The sequence below is a fragment of the Carassius carassius genome, chromosome 1, assembly GCF_963082965.1.
Source record: "Carassius carassius chromosome 1, fCarCar2.1, whole genome shotgun sequence".
Taxonomy (NCBI): Eukaryota; Metazoa; Chordata; class Actinopteri; order Cypriniformes; family Cyprinidae; genus Carassius; species Carassius carassius.
Window position 1 is genome coordinate 48,607,394 of NC_081755.1, and position 14,142 is coordinate 48,621,535.

Below are 14,142 nucleotides of genomic sequence, written 5' to 3' on the forward strand. Positions count from 1 at the left end.
CGCTCTTTGCTGCTCAATGCTCCTGTAGTTTTTATATTTTTAACTCCACTAATGTGATTTTTTTTTAATAGAATTAGAAAACCCCAAATCGTTATCTCTATAATATTTTTTCAATTATTTTATGTGATTTTATTTTTCTTGTATATGATCTCATATGATGAACACGTTAAATTTGTATTTACTGTTTTATGGTGTTATTGTGATTGTTATTGTTAAATACAACCGTCTTACCCTGATCTTTTATGTTATAACTTTGGCAATAATAATAAAAAGAGGTACAGGTGCACTGCCACTTCACAGCATCACTAACTCCACAGTCCAGTACAGTTTCTCTCAGCGACTCTGCAATGTCTGCACACGTCGAACAGCTGCTCGAAGATCTCACCTTTGGAGAAGACTGATGGTTTTATACTCTAAAAATGTAAGTATTACTACTCAAAAATGAAGATTACCCCATAATGAACTGCATCCTTTGCCCACCCCAACACTTACATGCAATAATAATGATAAATGGCAACCAATAATTATATAATTTATTTTCTTAAAATTACATTTTAGTAAAAGAAGCCAAATGTATTTTCTGTCGTGACATAGCTATACATGAATATACACTAATGCAGTTGATGTGAATGCATCAGTTTTCAGTCAAGCAATTAATACACGAAAAGATAAAATATTTATATTTTATTTACTGACAACAAGAAACATGTTTAAATGATTAAAAGAATGTATAAATGTTAGCATCACAATAAATGCATACATGTACAAGTCAACAACACATGATACAAAGCTTCATTCAAACTTACTGTTCTAACAATCATGTATTTACAGATGGTGAACCCCACATCTTACTATCATCTCAACACAGCTGTTCTGATTCTGCTGCTGCGCTGTGCTTCACAGTCTCACTCTTCTCAACGGGGATGTCTTTGAGCAACAGGATGAGGAAGACCATGATGTCGGCTCTCTGAACCACACAACCTTGAAGCGAGAGCAGAAGAACACGTGCAGGACAATCTGACTGCTGCTGTGTCTGCTCCAAACAATTGTGTGCCTGCTCTCCACGAGCACCACTACCTGTAAAACATTTACACATAGTTTACAAGTACATGCATTAATTTATTACTTTTGTAGTGGGCTAAACCACTGAACTGGTTCAAAACCACCAGTATGTCTGTGAGCACGGCTCTTTTCTCCAGGTGGATCAGAGGATTGTAGGCCCCTGTAATAAGAACACTGTCAATCACTTCAGATAAAAGCTTTTAAAGCTTCTGAAAGTCAGCCTTCATTGTATAAACAGAAACCAGCAGAACAAAGCTTTACCAAAATCAAATCCTCAGTGTCTTTTGGTCTTTCTCTAGATGCTCTCGCTGATCTGGGGCCACCGATGAGGAAGAGACCACAGCAGCATCTGGTCCTGATGAGACAGTGAGAGCTGGAGTGATGGAGCATCTCATCCATATCTCTGGACCATTTCCAGATGCTGCAGTGGACTTCTCCATCCTCAGTGCACACACCAGTCTGCAGACATTTTCATAACCTACACAAATACACACACACACAATACAAAAAGTCATTCCTTTATTCTTTTGTTTCAGGTATTTCCTTTTTTCCCCTTTCCTTGCAGGTCCTGCTCCACCACAAAAGATCTGCAGCAAATGCACAGAAATCAACAATAAGAAAAGTGCTGTTATAACTCTTTGAAATTACACTAATTAAAATGTTTCATTTATTTTTGTAGTGTACTTACACAAATCCTTTGATGGCAGCATTTCTTCATCAGTCACTCTACAGCAGATAAACATAATCTGTCCCTGTAACATCCAGACAAGAGTCAGTCTCCTCTGTGATTTATCTGTAATATACTGCATCTGCATGTTGAGTTAGTAAATGATGTAACTCGCTTTTTATCCAACACAAATGTTTCTAAAATTATCAATATTGCAAATGGACAAATAAAATAGATAACCTGTTTAGTTACTGTATGTAGATTTGTTTGATAACATGACTTACACTCATCTAAAGCAGTGTTGACAACAATGAGTGAACTCAGATGCCGGTTTCATGTCTGTTAAATGTGCTCACCTGCAATACTTATCAAAGACTATCCTGTCAGATGATAGACATTTAGTAATAGTCTTCAAGATGTATATATGGTTTATATAAATCCACTTTTGAGTCATGTACTTAATGGAGCTCCCCTGTTAGTTATTCATTATAAAACGTGTTTTTACAGCACAATCACAAATATGCTGTATTATGTAAGTAACAAACAGGGTTTAGATTAAGCCAGGATCAGGCCATGGCTCAATTAGTCTTGCCTGTGAAACCGGAGGATAGCGTCTTTACACCTTTTGCTTATATGTTGCTGACTTTACACCTTAGATTTAATAGATTATTAACTCCAAAATCAATACCACTGTATGAAAATAACTTGTACTCTTAAATTTAAATAATTATTTCGTGAAAAAAATATATTCTCACCATTGTAACTCACAGCAAGCCGTCATATTCGTCTTCTTCCCAGTTTAACGGCGGTTGGCATCCAGCTTATTTGCGCAATACCGCCCTCTTCTGTTCCGGAGTGTGGATCAGATAATAAAACTAAACGTACACATCTCTCACATTAATATCTACATACACTAGCGTACTCTTCAAATACAGTTTCTCCAAACGTGTTTATTACTTTAGGTAGTATTTATCAAGATAATCCATGTCCAAGAGTCAATTTCCTCGGATGAGATGATTTTTATTTGTTCCTTATTTAACACGATGCTATAAACACACACTGACCTCATCGAGCTTTTATTTTGGCACTTCCGGCATTTTGAATTTGCATATTAGCTAAATATTTAGTTTCAACCAAAACATTTAGATTGAACATTTAGATTTAGATTTAGATTTTACTTTTAGATTGAACATTTAGATTTAGATTTAGATTTAACTTTTAGATTTTATATTTAGATTTAACATTTAGATTTAACATTTAGATTTATATTTATATTTAACATTTAGATTTAACATTTAGATTTACATTTATATTTAACATTTAGATTTTACATTTAGATTTAGATTTAGATTTAACATTTAGATTTAAATTTAAAATTTAGATTTAAATTTAACATTTAGATTTTATATTTAGATTTAACATTTAGATTTAACATTTAGATTTATATTTATATTTAACATTTAGATTTAACATTTAGATTTAAATTTAGAATTTAGATTTAAATTTAACATTTAGATTTTATATTTAGATTTAACATTTAGATTTAACATTTAGATTTAACATTTAGATTTAACATTTAACATTTAGGTGTAACATTTAATATTTATATTTAACTATTTAAAATATCTCTAAGTTGATAAATATTGTTGTAAATGTGCTAAAAAGTGACCGTCAAAAATTCATACCAGTTTTTTAAACATTGTTTGAAGCTAAATGTGACAAAATGTTGCTGTTATTTTCAGCGTGAGCCGCTTTACAAACGGCGCCTGATACTGAAGTGTGTTACAAACATAATGGTGTCTTTAGAAAGAAGACCCTTTGGGCTTCACTTTTTATCAACCAGATTTGATAATGCTCAAAAATAGTAAAAGTTATAGACACTGAAGTGCCTTGAATTTTTTTTTACCACTCTTACATATTTTTTTATTTGATATAAAAATACATGAAATGAGTCCTGGAGCAATCTAGAAAAGTAATGGGTTGAAAGCCACATGTCTCATGAGTTTCTATTTCAAATCTGAATAAAATATCATGAAAAATGAGACTCCTGCAAATATTTTTATGAGACTATGTCTACACCCCCCACCCCCCAAATATAAGAAAATATATTTCCCAATAGTATAAAAGGCTTCTACAAACTATTTAGTCAGTAAACATACCATTGCATAGTTTTTATTTTCAATTATAAAACACTAGACAGAAACTTAGACATCATATAAGTGATTTATTTGAGCACTAGAAAAATACAATAAGAATAATTTGAGTAAGAAAAATAAGAATAATAATAAAAATAAAAAAAAAAGATTTAACTTTGTTTGCCAATTACAGAACATCCTGAGATTGCTAGAAATGCATATTTTACAATGAATTACAATGCAAATAATTGCTGATGTGCTGATGGCCACTTATACAGATGGTAATAACACAAATGTGCCAAAGTAAATAATTCACTCTCTCTATTCATATAGACACGTTCACTTTTCTGTCGCTGAAGAAATTCTGTCGCTGAAGAAATTAAACGTAAACAAAGGAATTATGATCCATATTACAACATTATTGCTTCGTTGGACTAAACTTGCTTCATGAGATGTCGTTCAGTGGACCCTTACCTAAACTGGGATTTACAGCTGTGGATGTGTTTCTGACTCGTTATTACGACGGATCTGGTATTTACAGCGTTTTCATTGCTTATTTGTGTACTGCTTACACAAATGTAGCAAATGCAGTCTTTATAAGCTTTCCATTGAAAAACAGCGATCTGTCGTCGATGCTTGAGGCTTAGATCTTTATAATGATACATAGATTGTCAAGATTAAATTTGTCCCGTTTCATTTCATCTATTCATAAACACTGACATGTGCAAGTTGAGTGGCTTTGAGGACGAGGGCGTCGGGGTGCAGGTAGGTGGAGCGCAGCTTACCATTGTCAGGATTACTATATTACTGCATACTGGTTTGTCGGCTTTATGATCTGCAGCTCCTGAACCCATCCATTTGTGAACTGCACATGAGACTCCAATGACTTGTAGCTTTGCAAACTGTTCTGAATTGCAAGCGCTCACAAAACAAACAAGGTAGCCGAAGATATCTATAATGCAAAAGTGCGGCTGCAAGTCGTCGTCGGTGCTCCACTCTTTGTTGGGAATTTCATATGGATCCAAACCGTTAATAGTGCCGATTTTGTGCTTCTTCTCGTTCGACTTGCTGTATGTTTACATTCGTGAGGCCATCAACATGGCCGCCATATCCCAGAATGCAACGCGGCACCAAGCCCTATTAACAGTGAGTGGTGGTTTCAGACTTTAGTGTCGCACTCTTACTGACTCTCATTTTGTCTGAAAGAATGAGAAGACCGAGCTGAAGGCGGAGCGATTCGACCAATCAGATGAGAGGAGTGTTTTAGCGCTGCCCACAAGTGCGAATTAAATATTGAAGCCATAAACCATTTTGTAAACCTCAAACGACAAAATGAGATATCGAGCCAAAAACTAATTTTCTGTTTGTTAAACTAAATGGAAAAACGAATAAACGAGTCATTTTTCCATTTCTCATTATTGAATTCTAAATAGGAAATGAAATGATCAAAATGTACACGGACCAACTGTCTTGTCCATGTTCTCTCACTTTAATCCTCTTGAGTCTTTCCGTTTTCCGTTTTTTTTTTTAATTGAAAACGGATTTGGAGTGGACGGAAGATACCCTGATTCAGCTCATTTAGAAGGCTGTGTCCTCCGGAGGTCGCCGACTCTGAAATGAAACCCAGATCATCTCAAAACATTTCCCACCCGCCTCACGATAGTCCAGCTGGTCAACTATAGCACCACTGCGGGAGGGAAATGCTGGTTAGCACGGATTAATTGATAAAACAAATGAGACAACTCCAGGTGTTTGAAAGACAGTCACCGAACGGGCCTTGATAGAGTTGCATCTCCATCGTTTTGCCAGATCCAGATTATAAGTGTCTTTTAGGAGAGCATAAAACTTATAGGTCACAGAACGAAATATGCAAAGAATGCTATGCTATTTCATTCAGTTTGGTAGATAACCTTTTACAAAAATCCTGATAAAAACATTCATAAGAGCATCAGACAAAGTTCTTATTATCATCCATACAGCAATAACGTTACTTTTTAATGAAAGTTATTACAGTAAGAAGCATTGTTGAATGAATAAGAAATTTATTCAAACCAAACATGTAGCAAAGTATCAACAAATTGAGATAAAAAAATAATGTCTGATTTATTAAGGTCCATCCCCCCAAAACAGAGAGTGTAATGAGTTGCATTTTAGGTGTTATTAATTTTTAGGTGTTAACAAACATCTCTCCATGCGATGGCATGGCACCATGACAGATTTATTGTGAAGATGAACTTTGTGAAGTTAACTTTAATTTTCAACTTTTTATCTCTTTATATGTTTTATTCAGATGATGTTTGCAAGATATAAAGCTACATTATAGTGTGAGAAGAATATTGTTTGGGCGAACTCTCAGTCAAGCTATGCTAACTGGGCTTTTTCTGACCAGACCAGACCAGAGGGGAGATTCGTCGCATAGTCCTTTTACTTGCACACTTTCCCAGTAAACTTGTATTTTCCTCCCATAGTGGCACTAGCAGACCAATAGGGAGACTCGTGAAGACCTAAAATTATTAGTAATTTGTGGTTATAGCTTTTAAGAGTATGATTATTTATAACACAATAAACACATTGCATCCACTTTTACAATGGATTATATTTCTCATAGTTATAATTCATTATAAGTCTCATATTTTGCCATTTCTTTAATGCTACTTAAAGCGGTCAAAGCCTAGTTAATAATAATAATAATAATAATAATAATCATAATAATAATGTTACGGATTACTCGGGAGGCTGAGGAGTAACAGAAAGATAGGTTTATTTTTAGACACAAGCAGAGGAGCAGGTAGTGTAGGGTAGAGTGATGAATGGATCCGTGATAGCTGGGTGAAGCAACAGAGTAGGGAGGCAAACCACACACACACACACACTGGGGATCTTGATCTTCGGAGAATCGCTGGAGAGAGGTAAGTAGAGGAAGAGTTAGTCCTTGGAGTTAGCATACAGGTAAGACCTTGTCGCGAATGAGACCGGGCGCTGATTGAGTGCGTGTGTGGTATTTATGGTGCAGATGTGATTGGGTAATGATGAGGGTCAGGTGGATGTGCTCAGTATTCAGGTGAGGGCGTGCGTTGTGAATGAGTGGAGGTGAAACCTGGCGTGTTTGTAACAAATAATAATAATAATAATAACTTTATTTACTAATCATATACTAATACTCTAATAAGAGTTATTTGGCATGTAGTTGCAAAGTAGCTTATTGTTGATTGATTAAGGGGACCATCAAAATAAAATGTAACTATTTAAATATTGCATTTTTTGTTTCAGTTGGAGTATTAACCTCACATTAGCTAATTGACATTAGCTCCACAGAAACACTTTAATAACACTCAACATCTAACCACTCACAAGCTGTAGTAAGATACTGTGCAGATCTTAAACAATGTCAGGATATGATACAGTCCATTATTCTGTAAATGAAGTAGATTTAATATGCTGTTCATTGTGTTTTTATAAATAATCATACTCTTAAACTTATAACCACATATATGCAAGTATTATGTGTTATAATTATGATTATTCATGAGTTGAGATACGTTTTTTTATGCATTATGCATTCATTATAATGCCTTAAGAATACCCTTATAATGTATTATACATACGCGCTTCATAGAAAGTGTTACAATATTTTTATCCAGTTTTATTTTGTTTTACCCAATAAAAATGTGATTTAGAGATTCTGAGTCATTTTCTTCACATTTGAAATATTTTAACGAGTAATTTAAAATGTATTGAGCTCCAATATTTTTAGGTAAAAGAAAACATTGTAATTTAGAGCTTTATTGCATATTAGCACATTAACTTTATCCAGAGGAATTAATAAATAAATATAAATGGGGCCCAGTTCTGATCCATTGTGGTCCCAGTAAAACCCCATATAGGGGCCATTTGTGGGTCTAGTGTAGTCACCCATTTGGGCCTCATAAGGGTTTTGTATGTTGCCCACCTTGGCCCCACTTGGAGCCCACTACAGACCCATCATGGGCCCCTATGGGTTAACACACATGGGGCCCAAGTGTAGCCGATGGACAAAAATGTACGGGTCCCATTCGGGTTGCCCATGCAGGGCTCAACTGACAGCCCACCAAAAACCCACATGGGGCCCACATGGAAATGTTGGCCAGGAAAGTACAGGTAAGATTTTATTTACACCAAATATGTAGGTTATATTAGCTAAATGCTAAAAGTTTAACTAATATGTCAGAATCTAGTATAATTCTACTAAAGCAATGATTGTAGCTCTTATTCATTAAACCATGGACTTGTTTGTTACGTAGACTACTTGTTTACGATTGGCATTGACAAAAGAACCCCCGTAATACTTAAATAAACGGACGGTTTGGGATGAGATGCATAAAATGCACGCACACTTCACACACCAGGAAGCACACGCGCTCCGATCACTTGGACGTGGTTGTGTATAAGAGGTAAAAACAATATAAATACTGTTCGTTTTTCTCACACAAACCACTTGTTTCCACTTAAAAGAGGCGTTTTCGATGTCTACTTAGTGTAGGTCATCAATGTGTACTTACGGTGGGGAATTGTTTAGTTTGGACTTCTCTGTGCATGCTCTTTGAAGTGGTTCCAGTCAATCCATCTTGCATTACTTGCCCCAAATTTGACAATCTTTTCTCCGAATTGAAATTGCCAATAATTGTTCTAGTGGTGTTAATGTTGAAAGCTGTTATGTGAAAGAGTTGGTTGGTTGGTTATCTTGCTTCTGATTCTGGCATTAGGAATGATTTACGACCTCCTGTTGCCTTTCTGAGGAATTTGGCTCGTGTTTCAACCACAGTCCTGATCAACTCTTTAATTTGTCTGGTTCGGGTCTGATACGGTGAACCATGCAGAGGTCGAGCCAGGTGGTAGAGAATCACAGGTGGTATAAACAATCCAAGATCAGACATGGCAGGAACAAACACTAGGAAAACACTCGGAAATGTCAGATGGGGCTAAACAAGGCTTTGTAATAGTAGAGTCCAAACAGTATATATAGGGGAGTGGTATTGGGGAACACCAGGCAGTGATTAGCCCTAGGCACGGGATTATGGGAAATGGAGTTCGGACCCCAAATGCAATAGTCCTGAGTGGAGTGCCCTCTACTGGAGTTCATGAGCACTATAGCTGATGATCGTGACAGCCTGAGTGTCTTATGTCACATTTATGCCATGTTTCCACCGAAATTATCTGGAACAATTGTACCAGGAACGTTTTTCCCCAGGAACTATTTTCCCCCCAGACCTGTTGCTTTCTGCTTTTCCATCGCGGTCTAAAGTACCGTGAAAGTTAGGCAAATAGTATGGTGACGTAGGTCTGCGCACGTTTCTCAATACAAAATAAAAAGTACGCTGATTTTGGACTAGCATCCTCTTGTTTCCAGTTCTGAGGTTCTGGAGTCACCCTTTCATTACACAGAGACCTCAAAGTGCTCTGGAGGTTCCAGGAGGAACTCAAATTTTAACAAAGGTTTATTGTAAGATCTGTTAACAATAAAGTGGTTCCTGGTTCCAGCCAGCATCTGGAAGAACCCAGGGATTCATGTGACAAAAATGAAATATTACTGATTATTATTAATAATATTATTAATATTTACTTTATAGGAATGTAAAGGAACATAATGGTTTTATGGCACTTTACATGTGGAGAAAAATGCTTAACTGTGTGAATTCTCCCAGTTTAAATTGTATTATTGTTTTAGGTACATGACATGTTTTTTTAAGTTCTAAGATAATTGAGTCACATTTATTTGTTTACAGTTTTATCAAGGTGTAAGTGTTTTTTTTTTTTTGTTTATAACAATATTAACACAATGTTTCCATGAATGGGATTGTGATGCACAGTATTGACTCTTTAAGGCGATTATGGATATTGTTGTTGTTTATCAATAAACTATGTTTTATATGCATTTGTTTTATTTTTTCAGTTTGTTTTTTATGGGGAATTGTTTAATTTGGACTTCTCTGTGCATGCTCTTTGAGGTGGTGACCATAGACCTCCATTATATGTGTCACAGACAAGAACGGTTTGACCTAAAAATATCAAAATGGGAAATACTGCGGAAACAAAGACACCTACATCTTGGATGCCCTTGAGGTAAGCTTAAACATACCAAAATTTAATTTCAAAGTGAACTATCACTTTAAGCTGTTAACTTTTTTAATGTGGCTGACACTCCGAGTTCAAACAAACCAATATCCCGGAGTAATTCATTTACTCAAACAGTACACTGACTGAACTGCTGTGAAGAGAGAACTGAATATGAACACCGAGCCAAGCCAGATACAGAATTGCCACTGTAATGAAATGCCACTACTTGTTTCCAGCGAGTTGTGTTTCCAGCCAACATAAACACACAAGCATGTGTTGCTACTCCTGTGTAACCTGGCAAAGTAACATCACCATAGAGTTTGCCTGTCAGCATGTGCAGCTCAACACTTGAAGTGATTGCCATTTCATCCAAGGACAGCACACACTCCCTTTCAAAGTCAGTTTAAAAAAATCAAATACCTCTGTCAATACATCAGGCTAAAATTTGATACATTCCATCCTTCTTTGCAGGGTTACAAGGGAACCTGCAACTCCTGTAGGGTCTTGTAACCAGTTGGACTGGCTGCAAAGCAAATTTTTAATGCCTTCTTAATTGTTTCATTGCTCCATTTCATACCTTTTGTGTTTCGTCTTCCTAATACCATAATTTGGGTCTTTTGACAAAAATTTCTTTATTTCTTTAAAATGTTGTCCCTAATTTTAATTGTTTGATTACCTCACAATTTTTTTTTGTTGTTGTTGTAATTTGTATTTATATTTAGATTGCTCCTGCTGACTTGAGCCAACCATTATTTTCTCCTCTCCAGCTGGGAAGCCATACATTCGCACACCTTCCTCTGACAGAGTGGAGCACAGCAAACCATGGTGGAGACTATGCAAGGACAACATGAAAGAAAGGACACATACAAAATGCTTGGCATGCTATTACATTTATTAGAAATGTATTCATGAATTGCTTTAAATAGTTAATTGCATTAAATAACTGTTTTCTATTTTAAAATGTAATTTACTCCTGTGATGCCAAGCTAAATTTTCAGCATCATTACTTTTGAATGGCAGTGCACATGTTTATATACAAGTATGCTTAAGTTGTTTTAAACCTGAATTTATTGTGTATATGAATAAGTATTGTAAGAATTCTACATGAGATAAATAATATCTATAATACATAATTATTACTATATGTAATTGTAATTTCATTTAACATTTACTTAACATGCTAATTACTGCTTCTTATAGTTAATTGACCCATTGTGCGTTGCGAGCTGAAAATCACCTGTCACCAGCCTGTCTCTGTACTACTATCTGAAAGTCATAAAGTCATCAATATGGCATTAGTTAACATGAGATCAGTGAAAAAAGAACAATATGTAACATAAAAAGGCAACAGCAACCCGTGTTTATACAACTTAACGTTAGCCTGAAAGTTTTTAAAATAACTGTAATTGAACACTAATCCTCAGAAATGACCTGATTCGATATTTTAAAAACATCATTGTAAGTACATTATCATGCTACATACATATGTCGGTGTGTTGTATAAATATATAAAATAAATGCATTTATTGACTCTCCTAATTACCAGAAATCGCAGTTCTTCTACTCTATCAGTTTGACTGGCTGCCAACGTACTTCCTGGAACTATCTGAAGTCGACACGAATCACGTGACAACCAGACATTTCGAACTTCCGTTGTCGCAACTCTCTCTGGCTCTGCTTTGATCTAATGACTGACAGATAGCCCACGATATCCGCTTGTCTGACGTCACGTGTCACCGCTTCCGTGTCCAAACGCTCTTTCAGATACCACAAGAAAACAACAAAAGGTGCTAATATACACTCACAATTAAATATAATACTACCAAAAACAGTTATAATCCTAACCTTTAACTTTATACCGAAGTCCCAGATAGCCAGACAATGAAAATATAAATATAATTTTTTTGTGTGTTTGGGACGCTGTGAGCACGGAGACTGTAGTGTACACCGTAAGTTTGAAAACGTTTAGCTTAAATGATTAGTATGAATAAACTGTGCTCATAAACGGCTGCTGAGATAGTATTCTCAAGTGAAGCGAGTTGATCTCAGAACCGGAAACAGCGCTTCTTACGTCATCACTTAACAACCGAATTATAGCTATATTATTAAAATACGTATGTATAGTATAGCCTACTGTGTGTGTGTGTGTGTGTGTGTGTGTATGTATATATATATTGCTTATATTAGCATATATATATATATATATATATATATATATATTAGAGCTGAAACAACGAATCGATTTAATCGATTAAAATCAATTATTAAAATAGTTGTCAACTAATTTAGTCATCGATTCGTTGCTAAATAATTTATTTGCCGTAAGCGGCTTATTTCGTGCATATTTCAGATCTGCGGTGACCAAAGTGTGGCAGTAATGAGCCACCGGAGGATTTACTCAGCCAGTACAACAGGAGAAGTAGCGAATAGCCAATAGCTGGCCTCGTTTTATGTCACGTGCTTCCCGAACGGCGTCTCTGCAGCATTCAGCAGGATGTGGGAGTACTTTATTTTGAGCCTTCAAAAAAGAAGATTAACCTGTAAACTCTGCACTACTGAACTGTTTAAGGGACCGTTCACATATCGCGTCTTTTGCGCGCTCATGTTCGTTATTTCCAATGTAGGAAATAATGGAAGGGACGCGGTCGCGACGCACCCGTTTTTCCAGGCGCGTGCACACCGCATCGAGTTAAAAACATTTCAACTTTTCAGAATGCGGCAAGCGCACCGCGGGTCATGTGACAACAACTAAATAATCAGCTTCATCCTTTCCCGTAACAACGTTAAAAGCTCAGCCAAGATGAAGGAACAGCTGATCATAGCTGTATATGGATTCCCATTTCGAAATAAATCTAGTAGCAGAGCTATTGCAAGCGATTTTTAGAGCTGCAAATCCATTTATCCTTTGCTGAAATTTCCGCGTCTTCAAGGAGAGAGCACGTCATGGTTGCTTAGCAAAGGCAGACGCCTCAGGGGCGCAACTGCACGAGCGCTTTGGAAAGGAGGAGAAAGCGGTGCGCACAGTCTATGGGTGCGCCTAGCGTTTTAGGCGCGATATGTGAACGGCCCCTAAGACTTTTATTTGTGCAGATTCTCCAGTACAATGTTGTTTGCAAATGTTTAGTTGTAAAAGCTGATAACATTGCTTTTTAACAGTTAACATTTAAAGCTTTACAAACATGTTCTGTGATCAGTTTGTCGTTTACCAGTTCATAATTCAGTCGTGCAGCCTAATTATGACTGAATGAGAGAGGTAAATGTTTAAAGATATTTGAAATGCACTTTTTTTTTCTAAGTATTCACTGCTCTTTTTCACACAGCAAGTTTTTTGTGTGTCCGTTTTTTCTGGACAACCTTCTGATGGATTTTACTTTAAATTGTGAGTTCCATTCAGGTTTCATGCCATTGGCACTTTTTTTGAAGGATTGTTTACAATTTCACAGCAAAAGCTATAAAGCTGTTTCCCAGTAAATAATAAAATACAACGCACTGCAATCTTATTCTGTTTTATCCTTATTCTTCGTGAAAATATGTTCTGAAAGATTCCTTAATAAGCTTTGTTCGGGATGTTAAACTACTTTAGGAGCTCTAAGGACTGCCATGGTGAAAACATTATTTTAAATCTCCTTGTGAAATTTGATAGAGTATGGGTCAGTGTTTTGATTGCAGAAGAGTTTGACAAGGGATTACTAACACAATAAAACAACTCCAGGTATATTTGTGATGAGGATATGACAATGCAAAATTATTAAAATCTCTTAAAAATCTATTCTGAAGGATAAAGACCCTTTATTAATAATTTACTTTGGGGGGAAAAATGAAAAAAAAAAACTAAAATATAAGCACATAAACCGATTAATCGATTATCAAAATAATCGTTAGTTGCAGCCCTAATATATATATATATATATATATATATATATATATATATATATATATTAGATAATTTTTCAGGTAGTACTTATACATCCTTCTAAAGCAATTACTATTTTCTTGGCATCAGTATTCTAAAGTGAAGATCGTGATGAATCACTGAAATCATAAACTACTGAAATCATTGTAAACATTAGAGGTTTTGTAGATTCTAGTTAGTGCTACATTTGGTAACACTTAAATCATTACTAGTGGGATATTGTGATCTTCCCTTTAGAATTAATTATACATTATGCATTATTCACATTGATT